At 28.8% G+C, this 24973-nt stretch overlaps 1 protein-coding gene across 1 annotated transcript in view; it reads left to right on the top strand.

Moving 5' to 3' along the window:
* The first annotated feature begins 159 nt into the window (after positions 1 to 159).
* The window catches only part of LOC129906743 (uncharacterized), a 91076-nt gene continuing 66262 nt past the window's right edge, over positions 160 to 24973 (top strand). Inside the window, exon 1 of the mRNA XM_055982638.1 lies at positions 160 to 178. The gene's annotated coding sequence lies outside the window, so the exon portion shown is untranslated. The remainder of the gene's footprint in view (positions 179 to 24973) is intronic.

The raw sequence follows: 24973 nt of genomic DNA, 5'->3' as shown, positions 1-24973 counted from the left end.
TAATTTTTTATACTTTGCTCTTATTGATTACAATTTTCATTAAATTTTGTGTTTAAATCTCGAATATAAAAACCAAAACAAATAAAAAACATTTTTTTATTAGTTTTAAATTATTTCAAAATAATAATATATTTTTTTTTTATTGTTTCAGATAAATTGGCTTGACTTTAACAGCAAAGTAAGTTTATACCTTTTTTTTTAATTTAATTTCTAACAATAACCACCTGTTTTTTTTTTTTAATAAAATTAATAAAATTTCGCAAAAATTCGTTACTTTTTCAAAAGATTGAAATTTTCACTAAAAAAATAGTTGCTATTCTATAACATAACTGACATCACGTTATGAAATTAACTACCTATTAATATTTGATTCATTGCAATGACATGAGAAGAAAATTTCTTATCATGAAAATGTCCCTTCTTATTACAAATAATGCATTTTCGTGAAACATCTTTTCCAATGGTGCCCTTTGGCGTTAGGGAAGAAATTCTAGCTACGTTACATCCAAGAACATGTTACTATACAAACATATTAATATACATACATTGTTTGAAACCTGATAAAATTTATATCCAGTAACACAGTAATAATACCTATTTTAAGCTTCTGTAAAATTCAAGTCACGATTTTCCATGGGGAAAAATGTTGAAAAAAAAAAAAATGTTGAATGTGTTTTATTCCCCCGAAGCCCTTGGGGAAGGAAATAAATTATTGTAAATAAATAAAATGAATGAGAAACTGCATGAGAAAAAAAAAAATGAAATAAACTAATTGGTTTGTCGTTTGTTCAATACCTCTGTTGAAAATGTAGTATAAATTAATTTGTATTTCCCGTAGAAATTTTCCTAGGGGAAATAAAAAATTCTTTACATGTTAAAAAAAAGGTTTTTTTTAAATTTAATGTTAACATGTACCTAAAAGTTCTTTTAAATACATATATAAATTTATTTTTTTTTACCACACAGCTTTAACAAATTAATGGAGTATGAATTGTGTTTTTGAAATACCAGAAAATTATGGAACTTAAACAATCAAGAAATTTAAATAAACACAACTTATCACTATGTCTAGTTTTTGTTTTGTTTTACGTCGTCTAGAAATCGCTTTAGTCAGGTTTAAGTAATGCTTTTTAAGCTATACCTAGCGGACAGTTATGGCGTTTCTAAAAATACCTCATTCGTCAAATTTTGATAAAAACTCAAGAAGTTATGTAGGAACAAATGACATTAATTTTGGTCATTATACTAATATCATTTCTTGCGTCATTTATTTAACATGTGTTAACTTCAAATATTCTGGTTAATCAATAACACGAAACGCTACTAAGCTTTCAGTTCAAATTTGTTTTATTGAAATTTTCAATATTCACGTTCAGTATTCAAAGTAAATGAACAAGGGAACAAGATATCCACTGGGAAATTTCCTGATAAAAATCCCAAACACCATCCAATTTGCAAATAAGTTGCGCAACATGGTAGAGGTAGACTTTTATTCAGAATTTTAATTTAATTATTTTTTATGCATTTTAATTGTTTTTTTTTTTTTTTTTTTTTTTTTAATTTTTAAACCTACTCGTATACATTAATATTTGTGTAGATTACCCGTACTGTCACATATTTCAAAGAAATTTCCGTAAACCTGAAAAAAAAGAAAATAAATATTCGAAAAATCGCATCTCATCACTCATGCAAGTGAGCAAGAAAAAAAAAACCCACTACAAAATATTGTTACACTCATATAGTAAACAAAAAAGTAAATTATATTTTTTTTGTTCATTTTTGTTCTGCGAAGAATTCCCTCAATAACCAGAAGCAACACAAAAATGAAAAATAAAAATGAAAATGAAAATAATTTTTGTCATTGAGTTGCAATTCCTCCAGGTGTTCCATGAAAAAAAAAAAACTCTATAATATTGAGCTTATGGTTGAATGCGAATGCATTTTTTAGTCTTTAAAATGGAAAAAATATGTTATGATGAGACTTTTTATAGATAAACGTACATTATGTTACATATCTATCATTTTCTATGATACAACTCCTTGCAACAATAATAATATTAGATGACATTCATAAATCTTTTAAAGAGTTATGAGAATAGGAGATTGCTCTTTTTTGCGTCATTGGAATGTCATCAATATTGAATTTCATTGCATAATTGAAAAAATCGAAGCAGACGGTTTGTCTTTAACAGTCAATTCCGCTTATTTGAACATTGATTTATTGAAAAAATATCATTGTAAGTTGTGTTTTTTTTCAGGAATTATAGTTATTCAGAAAGCTCCCAGATATGATTTACAAAAATCATAACTAAGAATATTGACTTTAAAAAACACTATTACTTTTCAGTTAAATGGATTTGACTGTAACAATTTAAATTCAGTATGTTACATTAATTTAAAAAATAAGCTTAACTTAGATATTTCAGAATGCGGAATTTAAAAAAAAACAAGGCGTGTGTTTTTATTATTTATTTTGTACTATTTTCTCTCAGACAGCACGTTTTTGAAAAAAAAAAAAAATTACTTAATAGAATAAAAACATTGCGCAACAGAATTTCGAAAAAAAGTCATAGCGGAATACTACTAAAAGTTTAATGATTTTGTTTTGACACCTATAAAAAAAAAGCAATAACAACCAAAACAAAAAATTCATCTGTTTCGGCATTTAAATAAATGAGTCACTTTTTTTTTAGGCCAAGAAACTTTAAACAATTTAAAGGCATTATTATTGTTGTCTTTGCTTTTTTTGTACTCAATTTAAAAAATACCATAACAATATTTTTTGCAAGTGCGAAATATGATGATTGATATGTACGAATGTTCATAAGCAAATAAAAACAATATAAAAACACACATATGAAATATATATGCTCTCAATGTTTTTCACCTTTCAAATAAGTCTTCGTATAATGACTAATAGGTCTCATATTTTAAGGTTTTGTGAGTAATTAAAACTCAACAACAATAATATTACATTCTGAAAAAGAGTATAAAAGGGTATATAAGTAGATGTGTAGAATGTATTCTGTAGATTCCTAAAAGCGTTTTATGAAATCCACTTTTTGTATAACCTGTGATAAAAATATTCGATTCTCATGAATTTCAGGATGCAACGGATTCACTAAAAAGGAGATTTTTTCATGTCCTTCCTTTTTTTTCGGGGAATGTGTAAACTAATTTATTTAAAACGACTTCCAATTGAACGAGTACTAATATTTTTGAGTACCTACATTTTTTTTTGTACCAAATTGTCTACACTTTAACCTAAAAATAATTAAGTTCATTGGAATGGATATTTCTAAAAATCGTTTTTTCGAATAAATTAGAAGCATGGCAGGCTTGCATAGATAGATTTCTTCGTATAATTGAAATGTTTAAAAATGTTAAATTTAATCATGTGTGCAATTCACACGTGGTAGAAGTGAAACCATAAAAATTAATTCTTCTTGAAAAAAAAAAAAAATCAAAAAAATCTATCTTTTATTTCTTCCATCACCTTTAAATTCATTTTTTTATTTGACAACCTATAATAAATTTTATATTTTTATCATATGAAAGGTTATTTATTTAAGCTTTAAATATTTTTTTCAACCATGCCTGTCCCAAATCTACAAAAAGATCTAGAATTATTTGAACCCAATCAGATTTCATAAAAAAAGCAAAAAAATCAATCTTTTTTCTTTTCTAACACCGTTAAATTCATTTATTTAAATGACAACCTATGATAAATTTTGGATCATCTGAAAGCTTATTATTTTAACTTTTACATGACGTTTCAATCATACTTCTACGATGCCTGTAAAAAAAGTAAGAATTTTTAAAAGCCATCCATGTCGAAATTTTAAACTGAGATTACTGTTACTGTACCTACACTGGTCATGGGCAACAGATCTCCACAGGCGTTTTGGGTATTTTTCAAGTTTTTCAATTTAAGATTGCGTAACTTTTAGAGCACGCACCGTTATGTGTGGTATATCAAATGAAAGGTTATATTATCAGCATGCGTATTAAAGTTCAATCTTTTACGTGCTCTAGATCAAAAGATATAACGTGTTTAGAAAAAGAATATCTTTTTACCGTTATCTCAGGATTTTGAACATGAAATTAATTGAAACTTTGTACAAAAATATAGTTTATTTAATTACCTATCTGCACTATAAATTTCATTTATCTATCTATTAAAACAAAAAAAATTATAATCAATTATTGATTTTTTTTTTTCGTTTCATTTTGTTTCAAATCACTAAAGAAGTTTTCACTTAAAAAAAAAAAAAAATTAAGTTAAAAAGCATATACAAATTTTAGATCATAATAATTTCTTGTTACATTTTCTCACTCGTGAATTTGGAGTACTCGGATTTAAGCTTTTGAGCATATTTTTATTTCAATTTTGTTTGGGGTTATAATTTCGTGATAAAGTATTTTCAAAGTCTCTGATACTAAAATAGAATTAAACAATAAATGGTTATTGTTTTTCAAGAAGCGTAGTTTTTTTTTTTTAAATTTCATATAAACTATATCAAGCGAATCGTAAAACGATTCCAACGATTGGTCATTTGTCAAACAAAAATAAGTAATTTAGAAGCTATAATGTCACAATTGAACATACAGACATACATTCTAGTCAAACACTACTCTCCTTTTCGTTTTCGAAAAATACACATCCCCATATTTAAAGATTTTTTTTTGTTCACCGAATTCCTTAAAATTACCAAAACTATAATCAAATTAATCGACAGAAACCAGTAAATAACAGCTGTAGTTGGGAAATCGCAAGCAAAATTGATCAATTGCAGGGAAGCTGGTAGCTAAATCGGGATCGGGTCAAAATTCTGGCTTCAAAATTCTGCTTTTCAAAATTCTGCATTTTCAGCGAAAATTCTGTTTTTCAAAATTCTGCTTTTTTTCTATAATAATAAAATATGTATACTAATTGGAACCGATGTTGTATATTCCTTTTCTTATTCAAATTTTTGAATATTCAATTCATCTTTATTTGATAAATTAATAAATTTTTAGTTATTTTCGGAAATGTTTAATATTAAAAACCTTTTCTTAATATTTTCAAATTTATTCATTTATAAAACAAAAATTAATTCGTATTTAAAAATGACAAATTATGTAGGTAAGCAATCAAATAAGCAGATAATTTTTCAAAAAGATGATTTTACATCTTTTTTATTTTTTGCAGAATTTTGAAAAGCAGAATTATGAAAAGCAGAATTTTGAAAAACAGAATTTTGAAAAACAGAATTTCGAAAAGCAGAATTTTGAAAGCAGAACTTTGTAAAGCAGAATTTTGAAAGCAGAATTTTGACAAAAGAATTTTGACCCCGGCAGAATTTTGACCCCAACCCAGGTAAATCTCATCCAAAACTTACAAATCGAAGCCAGAATTATAAAGCCACAGTCGAGGCTGGTAGATTTCAACCAAAATGGTAAATTGCAATTGAATTTAATGAATCGCTGCCAATGCTGAATAATAGCGATGTGTCAGCGTGTGTTGCTGATTCTGTAATTTTGAAATTACGCAAACGCTCAAAAAATTGATTGTTTTGTAGGTTTGAGCAAAAAACCTTCACAATCACGTAGGTTCCGAGTGGATAGGAAAGCGATCTTCAACCAAATTAGCAATAAAAGTGTCAGTCATATAATCTAACGACTGGAGAAGAATTGAAGATTGTTCAAATATCTCCAAATACCGTACACAATGGAAATTTAGACAATAACCAACATTTCAAAATTATTGCAAAAAATAATGCAAATCATGAACTGCAAGACTTTTTTTTTTTTGGTTATTTCAGTGTCTTTCATTATTGGCAACATTGTCTTTGCAATTTTTGCAGCAATAATCAAATTTTTACAAGACCAAACCACCAGGAATGACATTTGGTTCTTTGATCTTGATAATTTGATTACCGAAATTTCCACTGTTCCACAACTTGTAAAAATGCGGTACGGCTTAAAGTTTTTTTTTTTTTTTTTAATGTCTAATCTTGTCATATTTTGTGGTTTAAGTTGTTTATTACTCTTTTACAGTTATGCTAAAGTTGACCCGTAAAAAAAAACCACAAGAAATACCAAAAAAAAAAGACATAAATTATCGTCGTCAGATCTTTTCTTACCCAATCCATCATAATCCCCGCCAAATAAATTGTATTTTGCTTCTTTTAACTGCCTTCTCAAACTTTAACCAAAACCATAACTCTTTTTCAAGTCGCGCGAAAACCGGTCAGACACCGTGACTCTATTACAACAACAACAAACTGCTGCCGTCTAATGTGTTGATGCCGGTTGTGTTTCGCAGATTGTTTGGAATGCCATAATGTGGATGGGGCAGCTAGCCAGCAGCGTACAAGAAGTTCTAGCCAATGTAGCGCAGTTAATAACACGCGACGGTCTGTATGCAAGGGGCGGCGGCATGGCCGGCCTCGGCGTGGCACTTAATCATGATGTAGCATTGCCTACGCGCGTCTATATAATCCACACTCGTCCCGAGAGGCTGGAACAGGTTGGTATGGTGTCGTCGGTCGCACTCCACCAAACCATTGAGTCTTGTCTAAGTAATCCAATTTATGATACACACTCTGCATCCGCAGACCAGCCATCACATCGTATCTCTAAGCGAAACAACTAATCACAGACTATAAACGCACTAAGTGTCCCAGCGTTTCAATTAAAGTGGATTACCACAATGTTGATTGCTGATATTCCAGGAGTAAAATGACAGGATTTTTACATATTTTAAGGAAGTTATTAGTTTGTTGTGTTTTGTGAAAAGTCCAAAAGGGGGCGAAATTAAAAGCGTGAGAAGGGAAGAAAATTACTATTTGTTGCGCGCAACTCGGTGGAAATTTTTATTAAAAACTTCAGATTGTGGAGTGTTCACAATAATTGGGAATTCACGTACCACGCTGCGCGTAAACAGCCACTTGAACTAGTTTTTTTTAAAGGAATGTGCGCATGTAGTTAATAATTCGTAGGCAAAAGGCAACAGGTGATTAGAGATCGGGTAGTTAGTTATATGAGCCTTTATTTCAAGTTGTGAAGTCTTTATTAGGAAACAAAAAAAAAAAACAACAACTTGTAATGCACAATGGTATATTAAGGCTTAGAGGAGTAATTTCTTCGTTTTTAATGGAATGCAATATATAATTGGGTCAGTAATGTTGGGTTATTACTTTGAAATTAATTGTAATTGGTCTATGTTGGTAGAGAGTTATGTTAAAAGGATACTTTCATTTAGATTAGATAGCGTTGGGAATAATAAAAAAATTACATTGTTGCCAAGTTTTTCTAGAAATTTGTAAACAAACTTTAAATATTTCTGTTCCAAAAGTACAAAAAACAAGTGAAAATAATTTAATCGATTACACAGTCCGAATAATTTTGTGTTCGTTGTTTTCTAGTTTCTTCAGGCCCAAAGTATCAGGTTCTATTCCTACTTAGTTTACCCAGTTTATTCACTCTCCAATATATTTAAAGTCGCTATTAAAAATTAAAAATCTATTAAATCGCATACGAATTTTAAAATTTCCCATTTTAAATGGCGACTTTTAATTGAATAGAGAGCGAATAAATTAAGAATTAATGTTAAATTTCATACATATAGTCAACCATTATGCTGTATAAAAAAGTAACTATATAACTCAACTAAGATAAATATGACACAGTGCAACTTAGACATTTTTAACGTTTGATCAGTACTAATTTTATCCGAGACATTGTTGTAATTGTAATCCTAAGAATGCTACATCGTCTTCAAAAGGTTGTAAGCTATGTACACTAAGACTAAGACAGACCTAAAAAAAAGATATTGTACACCCAAAAAAATCGGTTGTAGACAACCAAATGTTGTCAATTTGACAGCCAAATGTTGTCAATTTGATCACCAAATCGTTAAAATTACTTCATTGTTGGAATTTGATCGCAAAATTGTAAAATTCACAATTTCGTGATCAAATTGATAACATTTGGTTGTAAAATTGACAACATTTGGTTGTCGGGTCAATTTTTACAACCAATTTTTTTGACGTTTTTTTTATAAATCGATGAACGATGGCAGCCACCACAAAAAAATGAGACCATTTTCTCCCGTTCCACTATCGCACTTTCGCAGTGCGGCAAAAAATTTCAATTAAAAATTAAAAATAAACTATTAGAGGTACAAAAATCTTCTACAGCTTATTTGAAAGATAATAACCTAAAGCTTAATCAAAATGAAGAATTTTTAAAAATTACGTCATTTAATAGGGTAAACAGGGGTAAAACGGAAAAATGAAGTTTGGGCCAAAATCTAAACCCGAAGTCATAGAGAGTTGTTTTTTTTTGTTATTGATAGATAAAACTTATTTAAGAATAACTGCATTTAAGAAAAAATTCTAAAAAAAATTTGAAACTATGCTACAACATTTTGTTTGAACGTTGTACACGTGTTGGGGCTATGACAAAGTGATGATTTTGGGTAGGGGAAAATTTTTTTGACAATTCTTAAAGTGCCAGGTGAAAGATGAGGGAAAAAAAATTAGGTGTATGATACGGATTTTTTCCAACAATCTGCGTTTCGAAATATGAATTTCTGAAAAACACCAAATATAATTCAATACGAATTAATAGATAAAAACACCTTGTTTTTAGGGATATTTTTGGATAGTTTTTGATTTTTACCTTTTATTTGGAGCGTTCAAAAAATCTCAAACTTATAGGACATGTAGGTTTTTGCCTTTTGTATACATGTGCAAAAAATTGGAATCGTTTAGTGAGTTTTGACTGAATAACGGAAGAAACAAGTTTTTTGAAAACAGGTTTTTTGACCGTTTTTAACCAATTTCGTTAATCGTTTTTTATTTTTATCTTTTTTTCTTTAATAGATACAGGAATAAAGTATATAGAGTAATGATAGACCATGACCACGACTACATGTTTCAATCATTTTCGTAAACACAATTTTGAGATAACGGTAAAATAAAATTTTAGAATTCAACAGGTTATAACTTTTGAACAAGAGCAGATAGAAATTTTATTTAACTTTTATGAGCATCCTGATACAATTACCTTTCATTTGGAGTATCACACATAACGATAGACTAACTACAAGCTACACAATGTTAATTCAAGAAACTTGCGAAAAACCTCAAAACACCAGTGGAGATCTGTTGCCCCCCGAACAGCCACCAGTGTGGAAAGTACCGTAATCTCAGTCTGGAAAGATTGACTTTAAAAAATTCTAACTTCTTTTGAAAGCATCTTTGAAATGAGATTGATACGTCATATGAAAGGTGAAATAATACGCTTTCACATGGTATAAATACCTATATAGGTTGTCAAACTAAAAAAATTGCTTCCATAGCGTGAGAACATAAAAATAAATGTTTCTTTTTGCTTTTTTTGAATGAAATTTGATCGAGTTCAAAAAATTCTAGCTCTTTTTGTAGATGTCTCATAGACCTGATCGATATATATATTTTGAGCTAAGCTTTCAGATAATATAAACTTTTTTATAGGTTGTTAGAGAAAAAAATGGAATTCATGACGTGAGAAGATAAAAATTCATGTTTTTTTTTGCTTTTTTGATGAAAATGATTGTTTTCAATAAATTGTTTTTATACATTTTGAGCATTGTAAAAATTAAAAATGGTTTTTTTCTATAGAAGAAATACTTGGTTTTTAAATTGCATAATTTTTTTTGTAAGCTTTTAAAATAAAAAAATTAATATAATGAAAAAATAAAAAAGGTTTTTTTTTTTTTAGCTTTTTCTTGTAAATTCTGATTGTTTGAAAAAAGTAAACGCTTCAATTGACTCATTTTAAACAAAAACACACAACCTGTTTTCTGACGACGTTATCACGTAAAATCATCGTCCGTAAACCGGCTTTACAGACACCTTTTTTTTTTTTTGGTGTAAAATACTGTTGGTCTATAACACTAATAGAGTCAAGAAAATTTTTTGCCATATATGAATCAAAATATGCTTTTCTGAAGGTTAAAGGGATGTTGAACTAAAATCCGAACTCTGAAAAATTTTACTGGCCTACATTACCGAGTTATTAAATGCAAGCAAAATCGTTTCTTTTCTGGTTGGCGTCTTTAGAGATTTCGAATTCCATTCTAAGAATCAAAAAACTTCTTCGCTTCGGTATGGAAATTATCAGTCACCAAAATTGATAAATTTCTGCAAAGGTATTATTTCTCTTTGTCTTTGGCAAGATTAATAATGTACAATATAACAATGATTGATTTTAGGCTTAGTTGGAATTGACTTTGTTCCATCTCACCTAAATCGGGATGGTCCGAATATTGATAAGATTAGGGCACCATGAAAAGATTTTTAAAATTCTGAATTTATTTTAAATTTTAACATTTACTTGCATAATACTATATCAGATAAGCAGAAAAGAACATACATAGGTAACTCCGATGACATAGTTTCATCAATGATCCACAAATTCATATTAAGGTTTCTTACTCTTGCACACCCTAATGTAAATATGTGATCAAACGAATTTTAAAGAAACAGTTTTTGTTAGTAAACACTTGCTTAAGTTCTCCAAGTAGAAACCTTTACAATGTGGTTTTCTTATTTTTTAAGCATCCTTTTTTTCTGCAAACTAATATTGAACCTTATTTGAAAAAAAGGAAAAACAAAAACCAAAAAAAAAGCAAATCAAACACACCATCTGGCAAGAAAAGGTCACAAAAAAGGATACGAAGCACGTTTTGTTTACAAGTAAAAGCAACAATATTTACCAACAATTTACGTAATAGATTTGTGCGTGTTTTTTTTGCGGGTGTGGAATGCTTATTTAAGAAAAAAAAAAAAAGTAACAAAAGATTCCAACTATACAAAGAGAAATAGCAAAGAAAACAAAAAAAAGGAAGTTAAACAAACACCATTGCTGTTATACAAACCACACCTTGAACTGCCAATAAAAACAAAAAAAAATATTCCAGTACCCAGAAATTGACAAAAGATTGTGCAAACAATATCTATCGTATACAACAACACAAAAGTCTCAACCCATTTTTATAGTCATTTTTATTTCTTTTTTCAAAGGTACCACCTTTGACATTTTAAGCTTTTGCTAGCAAATTGCGTGCTCTGCACTGAGTTTGAATTAAATGGCAAAGATTGAGTTGCAAGGCATCGGATATCGTCTCTAGAAATGGATGAGCATAAAAGAGGTTATTGCCTTCAGTTCTCAAGACCAAAGTCTTTTGGTCTGAAGCATTTGTTTATATCCGGCAAGTGTAACGAAGTTACAGAGTTCGAGACGAGGGTTTTAAACAAACTTGAACTAAAACCAAACAATCATTTTTATATTTTTTCCATTCATAAAAGGGCATTGTAACTGTCATCGTGTGCATAACTAGGATGTTAAAATGGTATTTGATACCAATGGATAATGCTCAGATGATGATGGTGATGGTGTAGTATGAATGACAGTCAAGCGAGTACATTAAATGATAATGAAATTCGATATCCTTCTTCAGTGGACCGATAAATGTACAAAAAAAACTGAACCAACAATGGCGACCGAAGATGCCGACAACGTTCGTTGTACACAACTTTGATACAGGTTTAAGTGTTTTCTTTCAATTTTCATTCAAGAATACATTTGCAAAAGAAATGTGTGTTTTGGTTCGGAAGAATAGGAAATGAGCTCGGAAATAACAATTTTGGAAGAAATTAGGTATGGAGAATTATTTGTGTTCCGAAGGTCAATACGTTTGATGAGAATTATTCAATACATATTGGCAGCTGAAGGTTGTCATGAAATTAATATTTTTTTGAAAAAAAATTGGGTCGTATTTGACAGTCAATAATTTGAATTAGACAGTCGCAATTTTGGCCATTTGATAACCGTAATTTTCCATCGTTAAGAAATATTTTTTTAGGATTTGGATACGAATATCTTTAAGACGGTTAAGACCATCGATTTAATACCAAGAACCTATTTTTGAAAATCAAATCATTGAAAAAAAGCTTTCAAAAACGGCTATAAGGATTTTGATCAAAATGTTTGTGAATAATGTAACAGAAAAGGCGGTAAATTTGTGATAAAAAAGCGTTTTGAACTGTTACAGATCCTTTTTACTTGCTCTATAGGGCAAGTATTGGTTTCGTGTCAAAAAAAAATCGAGGTTTTAGTCAAAACTAACATTACGATGATGGAGAAGTCCAAAAAAGTGGGTTTCGTCATGACGTCCATCGTTCTGTGCGTCGGTGCGTCCGTGCGTCCATCTGTACAAGTAGCTACAGCCTAAACGGGTAGACGCATTTTCTTGAAATTTGGTATGGATGTTTTTTTTGTTGGTTTTTTTTTTTTGTTTTTTAATATCTCCAATACAAAATTTTCGAGTTATTGCAACTTTCTCGAAAACGGCTCTAAAGATTTTTAACACACGTAATGCTGTATTTAGTTCTAACATAACTGCGTTTTTAGTTTTTCTCAAAAAATACGGATAGTGGAAATATGGTCTTTAAATTTTTTTAAATCGCGGATGTCGGCTCTTCCCGTACATCATTATGGAGTTATTGCAATTTTCTCAAAAATGGTTTTAATGATTTTAATAAAATTTTGCATACGTAATATTCAAAGTAATTGCAGTAAAACTGCATTTTTAGTTTTTCTCAAAAAAGTCAAGTCAAATAAAAAAAAAAATTTATTTAACTAACATTTGGCCTCCATGCCGGCTCTTCCCCTACATCAACCAAATTTATATAGAGGCAGCTCTTATAATCTACCAGTAAGCTAACATAAAAGTGCTTTGAACTGCAAGAGCAAGTACGTGCGGCCCCAGTCGTGCGTTTTATTTTTTATAAATCTGAATTTCTCGTAAGCAATTTACCTGGTTTCAACGAAAATTTCTATCCCTACAGAAGCATTTAAGTTATTTTAATAATAATAATTAAAAAAAGAACTAATGGAAAAGTTTATATAATGTGGCAAAAACGTTCTTCTTTTGATGCTTAACAAGTACCTATTATTTTTTGAACCGTTATAAACTAACCTGTTTATACCATTTTCTTGATGCCAGACTTTCTCGTAAATAGCGGGATCGGTTTCAACGGTTTTTTTTTTGCACAAAAACGTTTTAATATTTAGTTTAAATGTCATAAAGAAAATTTTCAATAAAAATAAATAATTTTTATATTTTTTTAAAAAAATACAATATTTTGTATTTTAAATTTAAAAGATTGAAGAATCAAGTTTTTGAAAACGAAAGAATGAATTAATTTGAAACTTTGTTTTTTAGTATTGATTAATATTTAATTCTTATTGGCATACCAAATTTTTGTGTGTTTGTTTTGTGATCAAATCTATTTAAAACGTTGTTTAAGTAATTTAATTATAGTAAGTTTTAGTATTCCTTATGAAATTCAATCAATGGATCCAGCCTTACATCTAGTTTTTTTCATTTGAATTTTTTTTTTTTTTAATTAATACCTATTTTTATTTCAATATTAAAATTTCGATGAAGCTATTTATCAAGGATTTTGTACGTCTTTAAAGCAAAAATAAAAACCTTCTATTGGTTGAAGTTTTCTCAAAAATACTCAGCAAAGTGTAATTGGTTGAATTTTGATACATTTTAAAAATGGATACGGTCACTGTGGTGTATGCGTACTTTTTTTTAAATTGATTATTATTTCATGAAAAAATATTATATTCTTTATATTCTTTTCTATCAATTTTTTTTTTCGAAAATTAACCTTATATTTTAACTTAAATTAGCATTTCACAAAAAAACTTTTCTAAAAACAAATAAAATAAATACAAAATAGTTTACACAATCCAAGATATAGCTAAAAATTTAATATTTGTTGCAAATCTTTGATATCTTTTTTATTTATCAATTCAAAGTATTTACCAGTATCCATTTCAATTTTCCAGCAAAGCAATTTATCAAAGAAAAAAAAATATTAAAAAAAATTCTAGACATCCAAGAAAAGGAATATCAAATAAGCAGTGTTGACTGTAATAATTAAGCTCAGCTCATATACAATCCTTCTTCTGCATAACATTGGTGGTTATGTTACAAAACCATTCCATGACAACAACATAATAATAATAAAAAAAAAAAATTCAACAATCTTAGGTCTTATGACACATTTTTCCTTTGACTTTGTTTTTCATCTTTTTTACTACAAAGACGCACCAACATTATCTGTGAATGCTTCCCGAATAAGAAAGCCATAAGAAAAAAAAAAATAATAAGAAAATATTTTCTAATACCACGCTCTGTGCACTTTATTCATTCCATTCCACACTCGCATCATACACGTCATGACAAAAGTCAAAGGAATATCATTAACCAGCATAAATTAAAAAGCAAAAAGCAATGAAAAAAAAAAAAAACATAAAAATAAAACGCAAAACGTTAAGATATTTTTTGCTTTAAAATATTGCGCTCATATGTTTTTTTTTTCTTATTTTTCTTGTCTTGGTTTTATTTCATATTATTTCTTCCTTTGGTAGTGCGCTGCTTCAATAGTATCTTTCTTCATTCATGTTCAAAAAAGATACAATCTTGAGAGTGAGTATAGATAGTCGAGTCGTATATATGGCGAAATTTAATAGTCGATTTCCTGTTTCGACTCATTTTCCCTCTCGTCGCTCTCTCTCAGCGAATTCCCAATGAAAGGATGTTCCTTCAATCCGTTTTAATTAAGAAATGCAAGGAGAGATATTAAATACAATTCACTCGTTGCGAGATAAGATGATTTTTTAAAAGACTTAAAAATAAACATAGCGTAATGTGGATTTGCGAGTTGAGTGGGATGGATTGTGGTTTACTTCTAAAATGGGTTCTTAGTCTTTTACGAGCAATTTAGAAAAATCACTTGTCGAAGGATATCATTTGGTCTATCTGCGTGCAAGTAACTTTCTAAATATTATTTTAATACTTGCTCATATTAAAAAGCTTTTAACTAAATTGAAAAGCTAGAGTAATTATTGCGCTTTGGAGGATACAGGATATTTTTAGTTTGTTTTAACCTTGAATATTTTTTTCTTTTTTAACTCTTGGTAATTTAAATTAAATTTCTGAACACATTGCTAGAGTAAGTAATAAAGCTATGTAAATTGTTAGTTATTCCATTTTTTTTTTTTTGAATAAAGGAAACAACAAAAAAAAATAAAATGCACGACGATATATTTAGGTGAATTTAAAAAAAAAAAATTCAAAATCGTTAGAGCCGTTTTAAAAAAAAAACTGATTTTTTATAAATAATTTTTTTGAAAAAAAGTTTTAAAATAAAATTGGTATGCCATTTTGTAGAAATCACTAATCAACATCTAAAAACAAAATTTCAAAAAAATTCAATGTCCCGTTTTCGAAAATTTGATTTTTCAAAAAAAAAATTTTCAAAATTCAAAATCCAAACATTATATTTTTCAAAATTTTATTTTTGGCTTATATTTAAAGTATATAAATGCTTTTTTATAAAAAATTTCGTTGAAATACAATAAGCAGCTTTGCAGAAAATCCGATTTGAAAAAAGCGGTCCTATGGCAGGTACCGTTAATAATGATTTTCAAAAAAAAAATTTTTTCTTCAAAAGATAGACCTTGGTTAAAAACTAACATTTGAATTTACTTTAACAAAATCGTTGGAGCCGTTTTCGTGAAATTAAACTTTTCCGTGATTTTTGGTCCAAAAAATTCATTCCAAAAACCCCTCTGGAGAGTCTCCAAAAACTGCTACATAGCAAGTTTGGAGTCAATCGGTCCATCCGTTTAGGCTCTGTCACTACAAAAATAAAACTTGGAAAAAATTATTTTTTGGATTAAAAAAAAAAAATTGAAAAATCAAATTTTCGAAAACCGGACATTTAGTTTTTTTTTTAAATTTTGGTTTTAGACGTTGATCAGTGATTTCTACAAAATATATTACCTACAATACTTACATTAACTGAATTTCTATATAAAAAGTTCTAAAAATTCTATAGCAACTTGAACCCTAAAAGCAGTCGTGCATTTTATTACATTTGGCTAGTGTTAACAAACCTTTGAGAAAGTAATCAAACTACCCTTGTTTTTGGTCGTTTTTAAGATTCATAATGTTTCTAATATGTACTTTATTATTAGAAAAAAAAAAAAAGCATAATAGCTATTACGACTTATAATTATTCTATTTCGATATCGATGTTTTGAAGCAAATACTTTATTTTTGCTTTATATCTCTCCCCTCTTAACAAATGCTACTAAACAAATATTCAATTAAGATTGATGACATGAATATCTTTTTTTCTATTTCAAGTTTAAATTTATTCCTTACAACATTCTTAAATCATTATAACACACGATAAACGTCATCATAATTGGTTCCGGAATTTTTAGCCCCAAAATGGTATCACAATTTCGGTATACCTATGTTCTCATTCCTTCACCAACCCTCGCTCGTTTTATAATAAACATTTTATTTTTAATTAAACGATCGTGTCGTGTTATTTTAAGATAAACATACTACTCCGTTTTATTTTTATATCTTTTTTTTCCTTAAATGAGAATGTGATTATGTGAGACAGGAAACCAAAAATGTGATCGTCGATGAACAAAAAAGTCCAAAAACGCTGCCGGCATTGTTTTCTTTTTTACTCAATTTTTTTTTTGTTGTTGTCGTTGGTGGAGTTGTATGTTTATTTTGATTTTTTTCCTTCGTGAAACTTTCAAGCTATTTGGATTGAAAGTGATCATAAATCTAAATACGAGTATCTGAATAAGATAATCAAATTAGCCGATGGTGATATTTGGTTGGACTTAAATTGCCACGGTTGGCTAAGCACTGAGCATCCTGTTTACATTTATACAAATCGATGAGTAAACTTGAAAAATCATTTTTAACTTGCATAAGTGATGAATGAAGTATATTTACAATCAATCCACACTACAAAAAATGAGAAAAAAAGATAGATTTATAGATACTTTTGCACTTTCCATTAGTCCGTATCGAATAAAGTTTGATGTTTGGCTTTTATGTGGCATCCAGGTATTAGTAGAGTGCATCATCTTTTTTTCGTATCTTGCTAAGAGAACTCTCACGAAAGTGATTTGTTGCTTTGGGTAAATAAAACGACAAACACGAACACGAAGTAAACATTTTAACAACAACTTTCATCTGCAAATATACCACGATAATATTGACGACACGATGATGATGATGATGACGATGAAACGACGGAAGATACTTCTTTTCAAATGCAGTTTGGATGAGAAGAAAATCTTTAGTACACCAACATTATGATCTTCATGCTATATCTTGTGTATGAAATCTTGCCAAGTTGCAAGGTGTTATGGTAAATGTGAGAAGTGCTCACGAGAATTGAATTTAATTTGTGTTTTTCTTCTTTTTAAACTTATTAGTGGTCATGAACACGAGATAAATTTTGAAGGTGACATCATATGAAGTGCGGTCTTAAAGAAAAAATATATAGATACTCTCGTACATACTACATGACCTTAAAAGCACGAACGTCATCATGTGACTGTATTTTTTTGTTTTTCATTTAGGAAAAAAATATTTAATTATGATTTTCATCGTGAAATGAGTTGAGTATAAAAGTTGACAGTTCATTCTGATGTTATATGAGAAATGTGTCAATGGGTTAAGAGTGATAATTATTTATCTTTATTGGCAGGTTGTCAAAGATTTACTTCTTTATATATGAGCCGTTTTTTTTTTTTTTGAAAGTGGTAGAGGTCCACTTTTGGAAAAAAATGAGTCAATGATCAATTTAGAAAGATATATCCATCCTCTTATTATGTTATTTATCACAAGCTCAAAACAGCATTCTTTTTAATTTTAATTTTTTAAGTCTAAAAAAATTATTTTTTTATTAAATGAATAAATCATTTCCGAATAAACTTGATTATTCATAAAAACTAAGTTGTTTTTAATTTATTTCTACTTTTAAAACTAAAAAATCCAATTACCTATACTAAAACAATCTTTATAAAAAATGGATTTATACTCAAGTTTTGTTTTAATTTTAAATTTTTTTTTGAATTTTTATTATTAATGATCCATTTGGGGGTAAGAAATCGTTAACTTTCTTTGAGAATTTTGATAAATTTGATTGCATTTTAAAATTTCATATTTCATGAATCTGAAATGCATCACCTGAATGCTGATCAATTGATATTTTAAATCAGTAGCTGTGATTTTTAGCTGCTTTGTTTATATGGGACATTTTTTTTACTTAAAATTTAAAAGTTAATTTTTGGTAAGAGATTTAAGTTTTATAATTTGATTTGTGTCCTTCAAAATATTATTTTCTTAAAAGTACCAAATTTCGTTATAATCAAATATTTTATTCAATGGTACAATGGTATGTATTTTGTCTCACTTTTTGTTGTTGTTGAAAATTGGTGTATTTTGCAGCTTTGGTCCACAAGTAGCAGTAGGTTTTGGTGTCAAAATTGTACCGGGGTCAAAATTCTTTTTACAGAATTTTGCTTTCAAAATTCTGCTTTTCAAAATTCTCCTATCAAAATTTGGTTTTTCAAAATTCAATTTTTCAAACTTTTTGCTTTTCAAAATTCTGCTTTCATTATTTTGTTTACAAAATAAGCAAAAAAAAATAAAAAAGGTTTGGAAAATGTTAAAAAGTGCTCGTTTTTTAATATATTCCAAACCATTTTTTAAATTAAAATAAAAAATTAAAATTGATTTTAAAATAACACTGTGCTACAAAATAAAAAAAAAATATACCCGAGAAATTACATAGTGTAGGGTGTTCGTATGGTCGAATAATGCATAAAAATATTTTTGTTAAAATTTTGGAACCCTCCATTTTTTTTACTTGCGATATAGGCAGGGCCGGATTAGCCTCAAGGCAAACTAGGCAGCTGCCTAGGGGCCCCACTTCAGCTAGGGGCCCCTCGCCCTGATAACGAACAAACAAAATTTCTGGGAGTATGACCTTCAATAAAAAACAGCATTACATTTGTAGGTATTTGTAAAAATAAGAAAAAAGAACAACAAAAAAAGAAGAATAAAAAAACGTTGGCAAATCATTAAAACATTAGCCCCGTTCCATTGGAGGTAGTTAGTCATGAGTAGATCTAGTACTAGGTATAAATAACACAATCTTCTACTCGAGGAGATAGGAATGTGTAGTTTTTTGTACTAGATTTCTACTCACGAGTAAACTATCACCTTCAATATAACAGGGCTATTGTATACATGTATGTGTTTATAATGAATTATGACTCCCATCCCATCCTGAAGGGCCCAACCCAGCGATGACAGATTGAGGGATTTTTTCCCGTTTTTTTCTGGATTTTTGATTAGGGAAAAGGGAAAATCAACCCAGAAAATGGGAAAACAGTCAGCTCAAAATATATCACGTTTTAATGCTTCAACCTTAATATTTAAACTGTAAATCTCTTCTTAAAAAAAAATATTACTATTACTAGTCTATTATTCCAACGACATCGAACCACAGTTTAGTAACGAGATGGTGCCATTCAAGATCTTCATGTTGCAATCAGAGATTGTGCACGCAGAAAAGTTACTCAAATTGATATTATATTTAATCAACTCAAGGAATTGGTTTGTATATCATTTTTCAGATAACTTTATTGTTAATAAATCTTACCTTTGTCATTTTTTGTTTATTTGAACAACAATGGAGCTATTCAATAAAAACGATACCAATTTCTTTTCCAAGATTCCGGCTGCTCCCGACCTCCTATCATCCAAACAAGTTAACTTTTATGATAAGGACAACCTGTGTTTCGCATGAAAAAAATATTGTAACGTGAAAAAATGTGATTTCATGCCAAAATTAAAACTTTTTCGTATGATTTCTCTCTCCAGTTGTATAATGAAACCGTAATGCCGTGAGGCGAAGCTTTTCGGCGTCAGTCGAGTCGTGTGAACGTAAGCCGCACGCAACTAAAGTCACAATCCCCATACTAGAGTCCTAGTCGACTTTAGCCGTGAGACATATCATGTGGCTAAAATCGACTTGTAAAAAGTCGGCATATTAATATTTTCTAATAACTTATCGTGAATCGAAATTATCTGTGAAAAATCAAGTTGCTATAATTTTTTAGTTGAAATATCACTGCAATATTTATTATAGTTATTTCAAAACTTTTAGTTTACATTTATAAAATGACATGATAGGACGAAGATTATAGCCGATTAGTCTTTAGTAAGTTACCTACACAAATTTCTAACTTAACTTAAAAAGAGCTTATGATATTGAAAAACCATCGGAAAGGGGCCAAAGAATTACTGTGCCTAGGGGCCCATGACATGGTTAATCCGGCACTGGATATAGGTACTATAGGGCAAGTTTAGGATTCGTAAAAAAAATCGAACTCGAGATAACAATTTTACATGACATTACGATGATGGAGAATGCCAAAAAAGTGGGTCCGGCAATTCTGTCTGTCTGTCTGTCTGTCTGTGTGTCTGTCTCTATCTGGAGCTGCAGCCTAAACGAGTGAAGTGATTTTCTTCAAACTTGGTGGTTAGCAGTTTTTGGTGATTCCCTAGAGGGGAAATTGAAATTTTTTTTTTATGACCAAAACTAACGGTACCTGCCATATAACGGAAATAGAAAAGTTATTTTTTTTCAAAAACGGCTCTAACGATTTTGATTAAAATTTTTGTGTGTAGTACTACACATAATAGCCAACTTTTTAAATAAAAAAAATATTTTTTGTACCGTTATTAACGGTACCTGTCATAGAACGGTTTTTTTTTCGTTTCTGAATATCTCGTACAACATTAACCCGATTTAAATGAAAATTTTTATACAAAAGTGTGTAAGTAAAGATAATATTAAAATTTTAGAAAATTTTCAAAAAACGCATTTTTGGTTTTTTTTAAAATATTTCAAAATTTTTTTTTGAAAAATCAATTTTTTGAAAACGGATCAATGAAAAATTTTGAAATTTAGTTTTTATGTGTAAATTAATTATTTCTTTAAAATGGCATACCAACTTTTTTTTTGAAAAATGTTTAAAAATTTTTATATATAAAAAATTATTTTTTTAAAAAACGGCTCCTACAATTTTCGAAAATTTTTTTCTAAAAATACCTTCTTATACAAGAAATAAAATGGCATATTTTTTATTTTTTTTAAGATAATTTAAAAAGGAGTTTAATTAATTATAAAAACAGATTTAATTTTTTTATACTACTTATTAAATTTCTTAAAAATATCAAATTTTAAATTTCTTGAATGAAAAGCTTTAACATTATAGTTACTTTAAGCATAAGAGCAAGTACGTGCGACCCCACTCGGCAATTTATTTTATATACAAAAAACCATTTTTACAGACTTTACGATGTAATCTATCAATATCTCAGTCATTTTTTTAACAATTCTCAATATGTTATATGTTTTTGAAAAGAAGATTTCCAGACCTTTTGAATGATGTATATAAGTCTATTGTTTAAAGAAATTAAGTGTAGGTTTTTATCCCATAAATCTTGAAAAAGTGATTTTTTTCTCAATTTTTTCAACTTTACCCAATTTTTTTTTTGCAAAATAAAACAAACAAAAAAATAAAGTTAGGTTATATTCTGAAAGAATATTTATTTAGGCACAAATTGGTGTATTGTTTTGTTGAATTTGACCAAAACTGCGGAATCTATGCTACTTTTCCGTAACTAGAAAATATGTCATATCATGATGTGAATTGCAAGGTGCACAATAGGGTGCTCGTTATTTTAAAATAAATATAATTTTTATGCTCCTACGATCTTATATGGTTGGAAATAAACTAAAAATAATATTCACTAAGTTTCAAGTTTTTAACTTCATTCTTCATTTGTTCAAAAAATTTAAAACTTTGAAGACTCAAACCTTATAAGTGTAGCTATCATGTGAACATTTTTCAGATTTTTAATTGTTATATTTTTAGAATTTTAGCTTGGTAAAGAAAATCATTTTCTCTTTTTCACTTTCTCAAAAATCGCTTAACACGTTTAATGCCAAAAAATTAAAAAAACATACAATATAATAACTCTCGTCATCGACGTTGGTTAAATCAAAATTGTCCCAAATATCGTCCCAAATTGATAGGGCTTCGTGCCATTTCGTATGCGAAATGGACCTGTAAATTTGTCTTAAATTTCTTATAAGTTAACCTTTTTATATCATTAGTGTACACTGTACAGTAATAAAACAACACAAAATAATTTGAGTTAATCATTCAAATTGCGATTTATCTTCTCCCGTAGGCTTAGTCGGACGGAGTTACTATTCTCTTTAATCAGGACAAAACCCTGTGTTTAGGCCAACAACGTTCTGCTTTGATTCTTCTAATCATCATTTCTGACACAATCAATCTTCCAATTTTACACAAAAGATTATTATTCAGTATAATTATGTCTCTTTAATTTGATATTTTTCGATTAACATTACTCAATAAACTAAACAATAACAACAAAGAAATTAATTCAAGATAAACACTAAACAAATGGAAACATTTTTTTTTTTTTTTTGATTTCTAATGAAACCATTAAATCATCAAAAGACAACAAAAAACCCACTACCACAATAATATACCAACTGATTTATAAGACATATAATTATTATTTTATTTATTCTCTTGTTGACAAAAGATACGAAAAAAAGCTTCTAAGTCCTAAGCTAAATTGTCATTAGTAAGAAAAAATAACACCCAATTCATGATATTTTCCCTCCATTTCTTGATAAAATAAAACGAACCATCATCAGACATCAACAACGAGCACCATAAAAGATAATAATCTTTTCTCTAAACATCAAAAAACTTAAAAAAAAAATGTGAATTTAAATTGCGAATTCAATTCAAATGATGGCTACTCCGAAAAGCGAAGCACTTGTCGCGTCTTCGACGTCGTTTTTTTCTTCAAAAACAATACAATTTAGTTCTCAAAATTCTCTGTAAAGTGTTATTATCTTTAGAAAACGACAAAAAAAAAAGAATAATAAACGTTTTAAGCTGAAAAAAAAATCCCAAGCAAACCAAATCAAAACAAAACAACTTAAAAGAAGGATAAAGACGGTTAAAAAAAAGTCCCTCTTTCTTATTTTATTCAAATTTTTTTTTTCCTCTTCAGTTTTTTATCCTCAATTTAGACAAATGGAGGCAGTAATTCTGTAAACCTGGCAAACAGGAATAGGGACTCTATATACACAACTGGAATTTTTTTCGATTCTTCTTTCGGTTCTCATTTTCAGGAATTCCTATTTTAAAGTTAATATTAAGTCAAATAAATCAAATTGTTAAGGCTTGCGAAGCACATGCCTCTAACCTTTAATGCATCTCGACTTCTCTCCACACGAAGTTGAAGAGCCAAAGCCGCAAATGGAATTTCAATTCATTAACTTTAGACCTTTTTCGTTTGTTCCCAGAGGATCTGTTGTTGATGGTTTTGGGTTAGTGAGAGAGAGAGAGAGAGACTTGGAGAGTTGATGTTAACGAAGTTAATTGAACCTGACATGGTGCAGGGAATTCAACAAACTTCATTTTTATGTTAATCCCCTCGGGGAGTGCAGATTGGTATTTTTTTTTTTTTTAATTTATTTATTCGGTCGTAAAGGTTCAAGGTTATTATGACTTGAAGAGAGATGATGTCATATTAAGTTAGAAGAGATTCAAGAAACAAAAGCCGCATAACTAAACTGCACTGATCCATGCTATCATCCAATGACTGTTGGACGGCTGCGGGAAAAAAGAATTGAACTTCAACTTAAAGTCGTTTGTCTTGAACAATGGAACATGTCAGAAGCTTAAGTTTTTCTAGTATTTTTTTTTCTGTTTGATTATTTTGTTTTGGCTAATTAGATAAATTGCGTTGTGTACAATTTGTTTAATAATCTTTAGCGTGTTGCGTCAGTAAAAAAAAAAAACACTTTGTGTATTTTATTGAATGACAGCCAAACTGGCAGTTCGTCAAACTTAGACCGAAAATAAGATATATTTATTTGAAATAATGAAGCAATACGATGATATCATAAAATTGGGATGATTGAATGGATTCATTATTATTAGCTTGAATGAAAGTGATAAATTGTTGTTGATATAAGAAGTAGTAATGATTTTTAGATTTGGAATTTTGTTTGTGTTAATTTTTAATTGGTTGTGACCGCATCATATGAAGCAAAATAATATCAATTTCTATGGATTGATATAGAAATTGAAGCGAATCGTTTGTATTTTGAAATTCGATTTTTGTTATTCAATACAAAAATCTATATAAAAATTAATTAGTTTTCGGTTTGGTATCAAAGTATTCAAAATCTTCTGTAGGGCTGTCTTACTGAAGTTTTTGTCAGCAATTTTGAAAACAAATTGATTAATATTTTTTTAATGTACCTATGATTTCCAAGAGACAAAGGAGAATGGGCAAGTTTGTATGAAACGTGGACGTTACGCGGCCAGGAATGAATTTGTTACTTTTTGATGTAATTAAGGTTTAAATATATTGTGCAGAAGTTTTATCCCTGTGACGTATTTCAATAACGGATAAAATGCATTTTTGCATTTAACACTTTATATATGTCTCAATGTTATAACTCAATTGTGTATTTTAAGTGCAAAATATTATTTTCTGTCATTTTCCCTGAGTCTGAACACCTTTATCTTGAATATCCAACCATTAGAACCCAAACTATAAGCATTTTAAAACAACAAATTCAAGCCTATTTTTAGAGTTTTGTTGTTCAATTTTTTGTTACTTTGAATTGTTTGAAAACTTTCGAACCTGAAATGGTTGTCTTAAAAATCTTATATTATGAGTTCTATTGGTCGGATTTTCAAGATTAATGTCTTCATGCTCAGGGAAAATGACAGATTACATATTTTATATTCCATATAAAAATATAAATCAGTTTTTCCTTCATACATTGAACAATGCATTAACAATACTAATACTGCATTATCTTGCATTCTTAACGCAATACAGGGAAACGTCCATAGTAAAAGTTTTTCCTGGGCTATAATTCTTTCATTTGATACC

This window comes from Episyrphus balteatus, chromosome 1, assembly GCF_945859705.1.
Source record: "Episyrphus balteatus chromosome 1, idEpiBalt1.1, whole genome shotgun sequence".
Taxonomy (NCBI): Eukaryota; Metazoa; Arthropoda; class Insecta; order Diptera; family Syrphidae; genus Episyrphus; species Episyrphus balteatus.
Note: the sequence above shows the minus strand (reverse complement) of the source record. Positions and strands in the feature narration are given on the sequence as shown.